A 13,448-nucleotide genomic window follows, 5' to 3' on the forward strand; every position below is an offset into this window, starting at 1 on the left:
CTTATTGAGATTTATAAAATCATGACGGGCATAGAAAAGTTGAATAGCAAGGGTCTTTTCACTAGGCTGGGGGAATCTAAAACTAAGGGGCACATTTTTAAGGTTAGAGGAGAAAGCTTTAAAAAGGACATAAGGGGGCAACTTTTTATTCACTAGTTTGTATGTGGAATGAACTGCCAGAAGAAGTGATTAATGCAGATATAGTTACAATATTTAAAAGATGTTTTGATAAGTACATGAATAGGAAAGGTTTGGAGGGATATGGGCCAAATGCAGGTAAGTGGGATTAGTTTAGTTTGGGAACAAGGGTTAGTGTGGACTGGTTGGACCAAAGGGCCTGTTTCATGCTGTATGACTCGATGACTCTATGGCTCCACTGAGGGTGTTGCAATTTACTGTATACTTCCCTCTCGTATTAGATCTTCTAAAACATATCACCTCGCATTTGTCCGAATAAACTCCGTCTGCCATTTCTCTGCCCAAGTCTCCAGCTTATCTATATACTGCTGTATCCTCTGGCAATCCTCCTCACTATCTGCAGCTCCCCAATCTTTGTATCATCCACAAACTTCTCCTCCAAGTTGTTTATACGTATTACAATTTGTGCAAGCACTAATCACTGGAGACCACCACTGGTCACAGATCTCCAATCCAAAAAACATTTTTCCACCGCTACTCTATGACTAAGCCAATTCCATCTCACCAGCTCACTGTGGATCCCATGTGGCTTTCCACATGAATTTTATTTGACTCATGATAAATTGACATTTTTAATTTGAGAAGCAAGTTCACATTTCCTCGCTGATGTCCTGTGCTTGTGGAGGCTTCAGTCAGGCTGTTGTTTAATTCACTAAGGATTGTGTTTGCCATCTGCGATACGGAGACAATCTGGTATATTCTCAGTGATGTAAACCATACGTTGCTGGGATATGTTCCCATCAATGGAGGATCCAAGAGGTAATCTGTTGGAAACTGTATCAATTTAGAGATATTCCGAAAGTTGTCAGTTCCAAATACTCTATGGCAAGATGTAAGGATCAATATTCATCTTGTCACCAATCTTGCAGAAGTGTTTGGCACCTGAGGACATAGAGCATAGAACATAAAACATGATAGCGCAGTGCAGGCCCTTCAGCCTCAATGTTCTGCCAACCTGTGGTTCCAATCTGAAGCCCATCTATCTTACACTATTCCATTTCCATCCATATGTTTATCCAATTACCATTTAAATGCCCTTAAAGTTGGTGAGTCTGCTCCAGTTGCAGGCAGGACATTTCATGCCCCTTCTACTCTCTGAGTACGGAAACGACCTCTGACATCTGTCCTATATCTATCACCCCTCAATTTAAAGCTACGTCCACTCATGCTATCCATCACCATCTGAGGAAAAATACTCTTACTCTATTTAACCCTCTGATTATCTTACATGTCTCAATTAAGTCACCTCTCAACCTTCTTCTTTCTAATGAAAACAGCCTCAAGTCCCTCGGCCTTTCCTCGTAAGACCTTCCCTCCATACCAGGCATCATCATAGTGAATCACTCTGAATCCTTTCCAAAGCTCCCACATCCTTCCGATAATGTGGTGACCAGAACTGGCAAGTGCGGCTACATCAAAGATTTGTACAGTTGTAACATGATTGTATGGCTCTGTAATTCAATTCCTTTACCGATAAAAGCTAACACACTGTATTCCTTCTTAACAGCCCTATCAACCTGGGTGGTAACTCTCAGGAATCTATGTACATGGACACCAAGATCTCTCTACTCATCTATCCTGCCAAGAATCTTATCATTAGCCCAGTACTCTTTATTCCTGATGCTCCTTCCGAACTGAATCACCTCACACTTCTCCACATCAAACTCCATTTGCCACCTCTCAGCCCAGGTCTGCAGCTTATTTATGTCCCTCTGTAACCTGCAACATCCTTCAGCACTATCCACAACCTCACCTTAGTGTCAACCACAAATTTACTAACCCACTCTTCTATGACATCATCCAGGTCATTTATAAAAATGATAAGTAGCAGTGCACCCAAAACAGATTATTGCTGTGCACCACTAGTAACTGAAATTCAGGATGAACATTTCCCATCAACCACCACCCTCTGTCTTCTTTCAGCTAGCCAATTTCTGATCCAAACCTAAATGACTCTCAATCCCATGCCTCCGTGTTTTGTGCAATAGCCTACCATGGGGAATCTTATGAAATGCCTTACTGAAATCCATATACACCACATCAACCACTTTACCCTCATCTACCTGTAACTTCTCAAAGAAATCAATAAGGTTTGTGAGGCACGACCTACCCTTCACAAAACCATGTTGACTATTTCTGATCAACTTATTCCTTCCTAGATGATTATAAATTCTATCTCTTATAACCTTTCCATCACTTTGCACATAACCAAAGTAAGGCTCACTGGTCTGTAATTACCAGGGTCGGCTCTACTCCCCTTCTTGAACAAGTGGACAACATTTGCTATCCTCCAGTCTTCTGGCATTCTTCCTGAAAACAACATTGACATAAAGATCAAAGCCAAAGGTTCTGTAATCTCCTCCCTGGCTTCCCAGAGAATCCTAGGATAAATCTCATCCGGCCCAGGGGATTTATCTATTTTCACACTTTCCAGAATTGCTAACACCTCTTCTTTGTGAACCTCAATCCCATCTAGTCTAGTAGCCTGTATCTCAGTATTTTCCTCGACAACATTGTGTTTTTCCAGTGTGAGTACTGACAAAAAATATTCATTTACTGCTTCTCCTATCCTCTTGGTCTCCACACACAACTTCCCACTACTGTCCTTGATTTGCCCTAATCTTACTTGAGTCCTTCTTTTATTCCTGATATACCTATAGAAAGCTTCAGGGTTTTCCTTGGTCCTATTTGCCAAAGACTTCTCATGTCTCCTTCTGGCTCTTCTTACTTCTCTCTTTAGGTCTTTCCTGGCTAGCTTGTAACTCTCAAACACCCTAACTGCACCTTCATGTCTCATCTTAACATAAGCCTTCTTCTTCCTCTTGAGAAAAGACTCAACTTCCTTCTCATCCTAACATAAGCCTTCTTCTTCCTCTTGAGAAAAGACTCAACTTCCTTAGTAAACCACAGCTCCCTCACTCAACCACTTTCTCCCCGCCTGACAGGTATATACTTACCAATGACACGCAGTAGCTGTTCCTCGTATAAGCTGCACATTTCAGTTGTGCCCATCCCCTGCAATTTTCTTCCCTATCTTATGCATCCTAAATCATGCCCAAAAGCATCATAATTGCCTTTCCCCCAGTTATAACTCTTGCCCTGCAATATATACCTATCTCTTTCCATCACTAAAGTAAACATAACCAAATTGTGGCCACTATCACCAAAGTGCTTACCTACCTCCAAATGTAACACCTGTCCTGGTTCATTACCCAGTTCCAAATCCAACGTGGCCTCACACCCTGCTGGCTTGTCTACATCCTGAGTCAGGATACCCTCCTGCACACTTTGGACAAAACCTGACCTCATCTAACGATAGTATTTCCAGTCAATATTTGGAGAGTTAAAATCCCCATAACAACTACCCTGTCACTCTCTCTCTTACCCAGAATCATCTTTGCAATCTTTTCTTCTACATCTCTAGACCTATTCAGAGCCCTATAGAAAATTCCCAATAGGGTGACCTCTCCTTTCCTGTTTCTAAACTCAGCCCATACTACCTCAGTACAAGTTCTCAAACCTCCTTTTTGCCATCATAATACTGTCCTTAACTAACAATGCCACACCTCCCCCTTTTACCATTTTCTCTGTTCTTATGTGAGCATATTTTTAGTGTGTTATTCAGTCACCATGGCTCCAATCATACATGTATAGTGCCTTCTTTCTTCAGAACACAAGAGATGGAACTGCACCAATCAGTAAAGTGCTCAGCTTATGGGGTGATGTTGTTTTATCCAATGGAATCAAATTTCACGTGGAGGCTTTTCTTGACTGTAAATGCGGCATTTTTGGGGTGAGTTAATGCAGAGTTAAATTTGCTGATGACACCAAACTTGTCCGGATAAAAGCTAGGTGATGGATGGGCTTAAAATAGCAGTCTGGAATCTTTGATGTTGCAAATGATGGATGTGTTACCTTGACGATAATAATATGTCGAGCCATGCATACTTGTGGATCAATAATAGAAAGTCTTGCCATATCGATGATGTCAAATGCTTCAGATGACCATCCAAAGAAACAGTAATTGACATTGAAGATGAATTATGCGAGCGATTGAATTGTCAGACCCAATGTAAGCAGTGAGCTCATCATGTGTCAGCTGCAAGACACTGTGTCAGTTTCCTGAGTGCATCACTTCTAAGATGCTTAAAGGAATGATATTTGCTCTTACACCCATGTCAATCATGGCATTTAGTATAGCCCTTTTGTGGCTTTTCACTTAGATGGATGTAATGGCTTCAGCTTTTCTGAGACTGTTTTTATGGGGTAGATCACATGACCTGAGTTTCAAGATGTGATAACGCAGATATCTCTGAGATTCCATTAACAATCTTGTATGCCACGGATGGAACTTCATAAAAGTGCTTAACATCATTCCTTAGATAACTCTTCTTCACATACCGCTGCAGAACATTGTGAGGCACTAATACTTCTATCCATTATGGCAATGTAAGTTAAGAGCAATGTTCTGTCTAAGCTTTGCACATGGGATCACAGATGCAGTGGTGTGTAGATTTAAAGTGATATGCAAAAAAAAACAAGGGTGATGTGAGAAAAAAACTTGTTGTTAGGGTTTAGAATGCACCACCAGGAAATATGATGAAGACAGGTTCAGTTGAGGTATTCAAAAGGGTATTGATGGTTTTTTTGGAATGTAACAGTGTGCAGAGATTTAGCAAAAAGAGCTTGACACTAGATAATAGAGCTAGACTAGATAACTGAGCCAGTGTATTCATGATGGGTTGAATGGCCTCACTCTGCATGATAATAATTCTGTAATTCTGTGTTACAATTCTCTCAAAACATGTTCATGAACATGCTCTTTTATATGAATATTGTAGTCTAGAGATATGGGTAGTGATGGGAGAGTCTGCAATGGCTGACTAGAAATCTCTCCTTCCCTTCCCACTGCCATTGATGTATGTGGGAAGAAATTGCAGCTTCACAGGCAATCTGTTTGGTTGCATTATGAACATGCCTTCCACGGCTATCAGGTCTTCGGGTGGGTCTTGAACCTAGAGATTTTAGTTCAAAGGCAGAGATGCTATCCACTGCACTACAAGATCCCAGACAGATATCATCGATAGATGAAGATAATTGATGGGTTAGTAATAAATCAAAGGAAAATTGATAACTAATAGTATAAAAAATCAGAAGGAGAATGTGAGAATGCACATTAATGAAATGTTACTTGGTTAATATCCAGCACAGCCCATTCCCACCAAAAGGATTTACAAAGCAGTTGGTGATGACTCTGCTTCCTCAATTACAACTCAACGAGATCCATTTTCTGTTTCAAAAATAGCACAAATGAAGAGAAAAACAGAGTGAACATTTCAAGCCCAGGGGCCCTTTATCAGAACTGAAAGAAGCTGTGAAATGATAGTGTTTATGCTGAAGATGGGAATGTGATTAGGATGGGGGATGGTGTAGAATTGGACAGATAAATGGAGATGGTGAGAGAAAACAGAAACAATGATGGTGAACAAGAAGAAAGAAATCCTGTCAGAGAGAGGAGCAGAACTTCTTCAAGGTTGGCATATTGAAAAGAATTGTGGCAGTGAATTAAATGCTAAAATAAAACAAAGAACTGGGTACGCTGGAGGGCTGAAAGAAAAACAGAAAGTGCTGGAGAAACACAGCAGTGTCTGTGATTTATGCCATTGCTGTCATCCTTTGCTTTCTCTCATAGTTCTTTCTATTTTAGCTTTCCAGGCTTTGGCCTTATCACAGGCCTTCCTTATATTTTCTTCCGCAGTCCCCTTTTCCTGCCTCTGTACTTGCTTAAAACGTTGTACATCTCTAAACATTTTTATTTCTGACTAAATTCCTGACCTGAAATATTAATGCCCTTTCTTTCTTCATATGTGCTGTCAGATCTGTTAAGTGTTCCAATACTTTCTGCTTTCCTACCTGCCTCAGTGATCTGCCTCAATGTTATTCTGTATAAATCCATTTGGCAGACAGCAGCCTTAATAAGTTAATAAATTAATGAGAGACCCAAGCTCTAGAAAAAAAAGTTAATTGTTTAATGGCTGTCACAAGCTCATGTAAAAGTACTGAAAGCAGAGGTAGAGATCACATGAATACAGCAAGCCAGTCAGTATAATATGTACAAATAAACAAAAAAAAATCAGTCACTACCATATGCAGTTGCAGTTCTCCAAATTGTCTGATATGTATGGTCAACAAAGAAAATTGGGGATCCAAGATGGCGGCGATCTAGAAAGATCCCATTGCAGAGCTCTGCACTGCATTGCAAGCGGGACGAAGTCTTAACCCGCCCTACCCAGACCATCGCAATATCCAGGGACTCTGGAAAGGTCCTGGAGTCCCAGGAAATGTTCAGAGTGCAACTTAACTCGGTTTTCGACACCCAGGGATGCTGAGGAAGGGAGCAGGTACGTCCGACGCCCCAGCCTGCAGGATCCTCAGACTCAATTTCTCACCAGGTTCTGGTAAAGGAGCTCTCGAAAACTCACAAGATGTTGGGGAAGCAAATGGAGGAGAAGCTGGCCCCGATCTCTATCATGCTGCAGAAGCATGAACGGCAGCTGAGAGACCTGGAGAAAAGGAAGGATGAGGTAAAACGCAGGGTCACAGTGGTGGAAACTGATATTAATTCCACCAGGGATAAGATCCTGGCCCTGCTGACGTAGGCCCGTAATTTGCTTGACCAGGTTGATGACCTGGAGAACAGGATCAGAAGAAAGAGTATTCAGATGTCTGGAGGCGTCTCTACCCTACAGGCAAGGATTTTAAGCTTTTTTCCCATCTACATAGATGTCACACTGGGATTGATTTGTTTTCTGACCGCCATGGCAACCCTGTATTGGGTGGCATCTTGTACGATTGGTAGTATTGGCATCTTCGATCATGCTCCAGTGTACCTGTTGATTAAGATTAAGAACACTATAGTGGGCCCAAGGCACTGGTGAATGGATCCCTTTATCCTCAGGGATAATACGTTGTCTAGAGTACTTCTCTAGAGAATTTTGGGCATTCCTAGACATTAACTCAGGCTCAGTTAGTAGCCCATCTGTCCTTTGGGAAACTACCAAAGCCTATGCCAGGGGGTTAGTTATCTCCTACTCTGCCAGTAGGAAGCAGCAGAAGGGCGAGCAGCAACGTCTCCTTGAAACATGGTTGAAGGCTTATTCTGACAGGCCCTCATTGTTCAAGCTACAGAGGAGTACAGCGCTGCGGTCTGCATTGAAAACCGTGCTCACGTAGACAGCAAAGAAGGAGCTTACTTTCACAAAACAAAGGTTAAATGAGCATGGTGACAAACTGGGAAAGTACCAAGCATATCTCACCAGGAAAAGGAGTGCCCCTTAAGCCATTACGTCAATTAGGGAAGCGTCTGGCAACCTCACATGTGATTCCAAAAAGATTAATGTGGCATTCCAGAGATTTTACTCTGAATTATACCAATCTGAGGGTTGTGAGGAGGGGCGGGCTAAGATGGTGTCCTTTTTCAAGGATCTGGAGCTCCCGTCTGTGACCCCTGAACAAGAGTCTTTTCACAATGCCCCTTATCAGACCAAGAGGGGCAGGAGGCTGTGAAGCAACTTCAGAGTGGAAAGGCACCCGGTCCTGATGGACTTCCCAGCAAATTCTATAAGGAATTTATAAGCATATTGTCAGGCCCGATGCTCAACATGTTATCAATGACTTGTACAGTCATGATCGTCTCCTGCCATCTCTAACAGAGGCCAATATTTTGCTTCTTCTTTAAAAAGGGAAGGTCCCGGAAGACTGTGCTTCTTACAGGCCCATCTTAAGTGTTTGACTTTAAAATCCTCTCCAAGAATCTTGTGTTGAGGCTGGAAACTGTGTTACCTTCTATTGTTAAAGAGAACCAGACGGTTTCATAAAAGGGTTGCAGATCCTCCAATAATGTTTGGAGGCTCTTAATGTAATTCAAGCGTGTCAACAACAATCAATACAGAGATTGGTGATTTCTCTAGATGCAGAGAAGGCATTTGGCCGAGTTGAATGGCAATACCTTTTTTATACTCTTGAGCGGTTTGGCTTGGATGAAGCCTTTATAAGACGGGTAAAGGTTCTCTACAATGACCCTCTTGCTACGGTCATCACCAATTGGATATGATCAAACAATTTTAACATTTTTAGGAGCAGCTGACAGGACTGACCCCTTTCACCATTGCGTTTTACATTGGTGTTTGTGAGGATCTAAAATTTGAATTTAGATTATTATTTGAAGCAACAAGTGTATGTAGATTTTTACTAACCACAAAATGGTTTTTCATTTTAAATGAATATTATAAAATGGCTGAGAATAGTCATTGAACCCTGTGAATTTGTACTGCTGATTTACAGAATTAAGCTGAAATTCAAAGAGGACAATAGAGTTTTCATAAAATGAATACTGACATATTAATTGACCATTTGAACTAACCTTGAACTGCTACCATGGCATGACAACTTACGTAAATAAGATTTCTTTCCCAAGGAATACCATTGGATTAGCCTGTTGTCAATCATGTCACCATATTACAGTTGATTGGACTTTTCTTGTAATTAAGAACTCTTTCCCAGGAAATACCATTGGATTAGTTTGCTGTAAATCATGTCACCTTATTATATGTGATTGGTCTTTCTTGTAATTAAGGTTGTACTATCTCTTAAAAAACATATAAATAATGTGTAATTTTCAAATGTAATTGTGCAACTTCACCATGGAACACAGAAGCTTTAACCTCTGTGTTGCTGGATACAATTGCATCAAGGTACCTTAATTCAATAAACTAATGACCCTTGCTTTTGAACAGACCGCATTCATTAATTCTTTTGACTGATCTCGAATCAAGATGACCCTCTTGAGGGGTTGTAAATCTTCAATTGAACTGTTGGCAGAGACTATTCATAGGGATCCCTATATATTGGTTCCAGAAGTGGAATTCCTAGAGGCATAGCACTCATCCACGGATTCAATCAATAAGCACATCGACCTGGACCCAATATATCGGCCACTGCACGGACAGCTGGAACTGACAACCGGAAGCGGCAGATATAAATGCCGGAGGAAAGATCACAGAAGCACTTCATGGGAGGCTCCCAAGCACTGAGGATGTCACCTAGACAGGGGACGAAACATCTGCAACACAAATTTCCAGCTTGGCGAACAGAACCACAACAACGAGCAACCGAGCTACAAATCTTCTCACAAACTTTGCAGTTTATTTAATTTAATAAGGAGCTGCTTACAATGCCAAATAACAGAGCTAAACCAGCCATTCAGTCTCCTGAATGTTTGTTTATCGAAAATCAGGGGGAGCATCTGTATAGGGTATAACAGACAGGGGAGAATATTCATCCTAATAAGAGCTATCTGACCTAACCATGAGACTGGAAGCGCCTCCCATGTGTGAAGGTCTTGTTTGATTTTGCCAAATAATTGAACAAAAGTAGTTTTAAACAACCAATCAAGAACTGGAGTGAAGAATATGCCCAAATATGTAAACCCCCTGTGACACTTAAATGGGATTCGAGATTCGCTCGCAAGACCTACCACCTTCGTAAGACCACCCGTAGGCATAGCCTCTGATTTTGCAAAATTAATCTTGTACCTCGAAAAGGTACCAAACGCACTGATGCATTGCATTAGGCGAGGCACCAAAACTGCTGGATTTGACAAAGAAATTAGGACACTGTCTGCGTACAACAAAATCTTATGTAATTTTGACCTCACTTCTGGAGCCAATATATAGGGATCCATAAGACCATAAGACCATAAGAAATAGGAATGGAAGTAAGGCCATTCGGCCCATCGAGTCCACTCTGCCATTCAATCATGGCTGATGGGCATTTCAACTCCACTTACCCGCATTCTCCCCATAATTCCTCGAGACATCAAAAATCTATCAATCTCTGCCTTGAAGACATTTAGCGTCCCGGCCTCCACTGCACTCTGTGGCAATGAATTCCACAGGCCCACCACTCTCTGGCTGAAGAAATGTCTCCGCATTTCTGTTCTGAATTGACCCCCTCTAATTTTAAGGCTGTGTCCACGGGTCCTAGTCTCCTCGCCTAACGGAAAAAATTTCCTAGCGTCCACCCTTTCCAAACCATGTATTATCTTGTAAGTTTCTATTAAGTCTTCCCTTAATCTTCTAAACTCCGCTGAATACAATCCTAGGATCCTCAGCCGTTCCTCATATGTTAGACCAACCATTCCAGGGATCATCCGTGTGAATTTCCGCTGCACACGTTCTAGTACCAGTATGTCCTTCCTGAGGTGTGGGGACCAAAACTGGACACAGTACTCCAAATGGGGCCTAACCAGAGCTTTATAAAGTCTCAGTAGCTTTTATATTCCAACCCTCTTGAGATAAGTGACAACATTGCATTCGCTTTCTTAATCACGGACTCAACCTGCCTGTTTACCTTTAGAGAATCCTCGACTAGCACTCCCAGATCCCTTTACGAATTTTCTGACTGTTTAGAAAGTAGTCTACGCTGTTATTCTTTTTGCCAAAGTGCAAGACCTCGCATTTGCTCATGTTGAATTCCATCAGCCATTTCCTGGACCACTTTCCCAAACTGTCTGGATCCTTCTGTAGCCTCCCCACTTCCTCAGTACTACCTGCCTGTCCACCTAACTTTGTATCATCTGCAAATTTCGCTAGAATGCCCCCAGTCCCTTCATCCAGATCATTAATATATAATGCGAACAGCTGTGGCCCCAAACCTGAACCCTGCGGGACACCGCTTGTCACCGGCTGCCATTCCGAAAAAGAACCTTTTATCCCAACTCTCTGCCTTCTGTCAGACAGCCAATCCTCAATCCACCCCAGTAGCTCACCTCGAACACCATGGGCCCTCACCTTGCTCAGCAGCCTCCCGTGTGGCACCTTATGAATAGTCTCTGCCAACAGTTCAATTGAAGGTTTGTGCAAAGATTTGTAGCTCGGGTACTCGTTGTTGTGGTTCTGTTCGCCGAGCTAGAGGTTTTTGTTGCAAACGTTTCGTCCCCTGGCTAGGAGACATCATCAGTGCTCTGGAGCCTCCTGCGAAGCGCTTCTTTGATGTTTCTTCCAGTATTTATAGTGGTCTGTCCTTACCGCTTCCGGGTGTTAGTTTCAGCTGTCCGCTGTAGTGGTTGGTATATTGGGTCCAGGTCGATGTGCTTGTTGATGGATCCATCAACTCCATCAACAAACACATCGACCTGGACCCAATATACCAACCACTACAGCGGACAGCTGAAACAGACACCTGGAAGCGGCAAGGACAGACCACTATAAATACCGGAAGAAACATCAAAGAAGCGCTTCGCAGGAGGCTCCAGAGCACTGATGATGTCTCCTAGCCAGGGGACGAAACGTTTGCAACAAAACCTTCCAGCTCGGCGAACAGAACCACAACAGTTCAATTGAAGATTTACAACCCCTCAAGAGGGGCATCTTGATTCGAGATCAGTCAAAAGAATTAATGAATGCGGTCTGTTCAAAAGCAAGGGTCATTAGTTTATTGAATTAAGGTACCTTGATGCAATTGTATCCAGCAACACAGAGGTTAAAGCTTCTGTGTTCCATGGTGAAGTTGCACAATTACATTTGAAAATTACACATTATTTATATGTTTTTTAAGAGATAGTACAACTTTAATTACAAGAAAGACCAATCACATATAATAAGGTGACATGATTTACAGCAAACTAATCCAATGGTATTTCCTGGGAAAGAGTTCTTAATTACAAGAAAAGTCCAATCAACTGTAATATGGTGACATGATTGACAACAGGCTAATCCAATGGTATTCCTTGGGAAAGAAATCTTATTTACGTAAATTGTCATGCCATGGTAGCAGTTCAAGGTTAGTTCAAATGGTCAATTAATATGTCAGTATTCATTTTATGAAAACTCTATTGTCCTCTTTGAATTTCAGCTTAATTCTGTAAATCAGCAGTACAAATTCACAGGGTTCAATGACTATTCTCAGCCATTTTATAGTATTCATTTAAAATGAAAAACCATTTTGTGGTTAGTAAAATTCTACATACACTTGTTGCTTCTAATAATAACGTAAATTCAAATTTTAGATCCTCACAAACACCAATGTAAAACGCAATGGTGAAAGGGGTCAGTCCTGTCAGCTGCTCCTAAAAATGTTAAAATTGTTTGATCATATCCAATTGGTGATGACCGTAGCAAGAGGGTCATTGTAGAGAACCTTTACCCGTCTTATAAAGGCTTCATCCAAGCCAAACCGCTCAAGAGTATAAAAAAGGTATTGCCATTCAACTCGGCCAAATGCCTTCTCTGCATCTAGAGAAATCACCAATCTCTGTATTGATTGTTGTTGACACGCTTGAATTACATTAAGAGCCTCCAAACATTATTGGAGGATCTGCAACCCTTTTATGAAACTGTCTGGTTCTCTTTAACAATAGAAGGTAACACAGTTTCCAGCCTCAACGCAAGATTCTTGGAGAGGATTTTAAAGTCAAACACTTAAGATGGGCCTGTAAGAAGCACAGTCTTCCGGGACCTTCCCTTTTTAAAGAAGAAGCAAAATATTGGCCTCTGTTAGAGATGGCAGGAGACGATCATGACTGTACGAGTCATTGATAACATGTTGAGCATCGGGCCTGACAATATGCTCATAAATTCCCTATAGAATTTGCTGGGAAGTCCATCAGGACCGGGTGCCTTTCCACTCTGAAGTTGCTTCACAGCCTCCTGCCCCTCTTGGTCTGATAAGGGGCATTGTGAAAAGACTCTTGTTCAGGGGGCACAGACGGGAGCTCCAGATCCTTGAAAAAGGACTCCATCTTAGCCCGCCCCTCCTCACAACCCTCAGATTGGTATAATTCAGAGTAAAATCTCTGGAATGCCACATTAATCTTTTGGAATCACATGTTAGGTTGCCAGAAGCTTCCCTAATTGACGTAATGGCTTGAGGGGCACTCCTTTTCCTGGTGAGATATGCTTGGTACTTTCCCAGTTTGTCACCATGCTCATTTAACCTTTGTTTTGTGAAAGTAAGCTCATTCTTTGCTATCTACTTGAGACCGCAGCACTGTAATCCTCTGTAGCTTGACCAATGAGGGCCTGTCAGAGTAAGCCTTCAACCGTGCTTTGAGGAGACGTTGCTGCTCGCCCTTAAGCTGCTTCCTACTGGCAGAGTAGGAGATAACTAACCCCCTGGCATAGGCTTTGGTAGTTTCCCAAAGGACAGATGGGCTACTAACTGAGCCTGAATTAATGTATAGGAATGCCCAA

The sequence above is a fragment of the Hemiscyllium ocellatum genome, chromosome 21, assembly GCF_020745735.1.
Source record: "Hemiscyllium ocellatum isolate sHemOce1 chromosome 21, sHemOce1.pat.X.cur, whole genome shotgun sequence".
NCBI lineage: Eukaryota > Metazoa > Chordata > Chondrichthyes > Orectolobiformes > Hemiscylliidae > Hemiscyllium > Hemiscyllium ocellatum.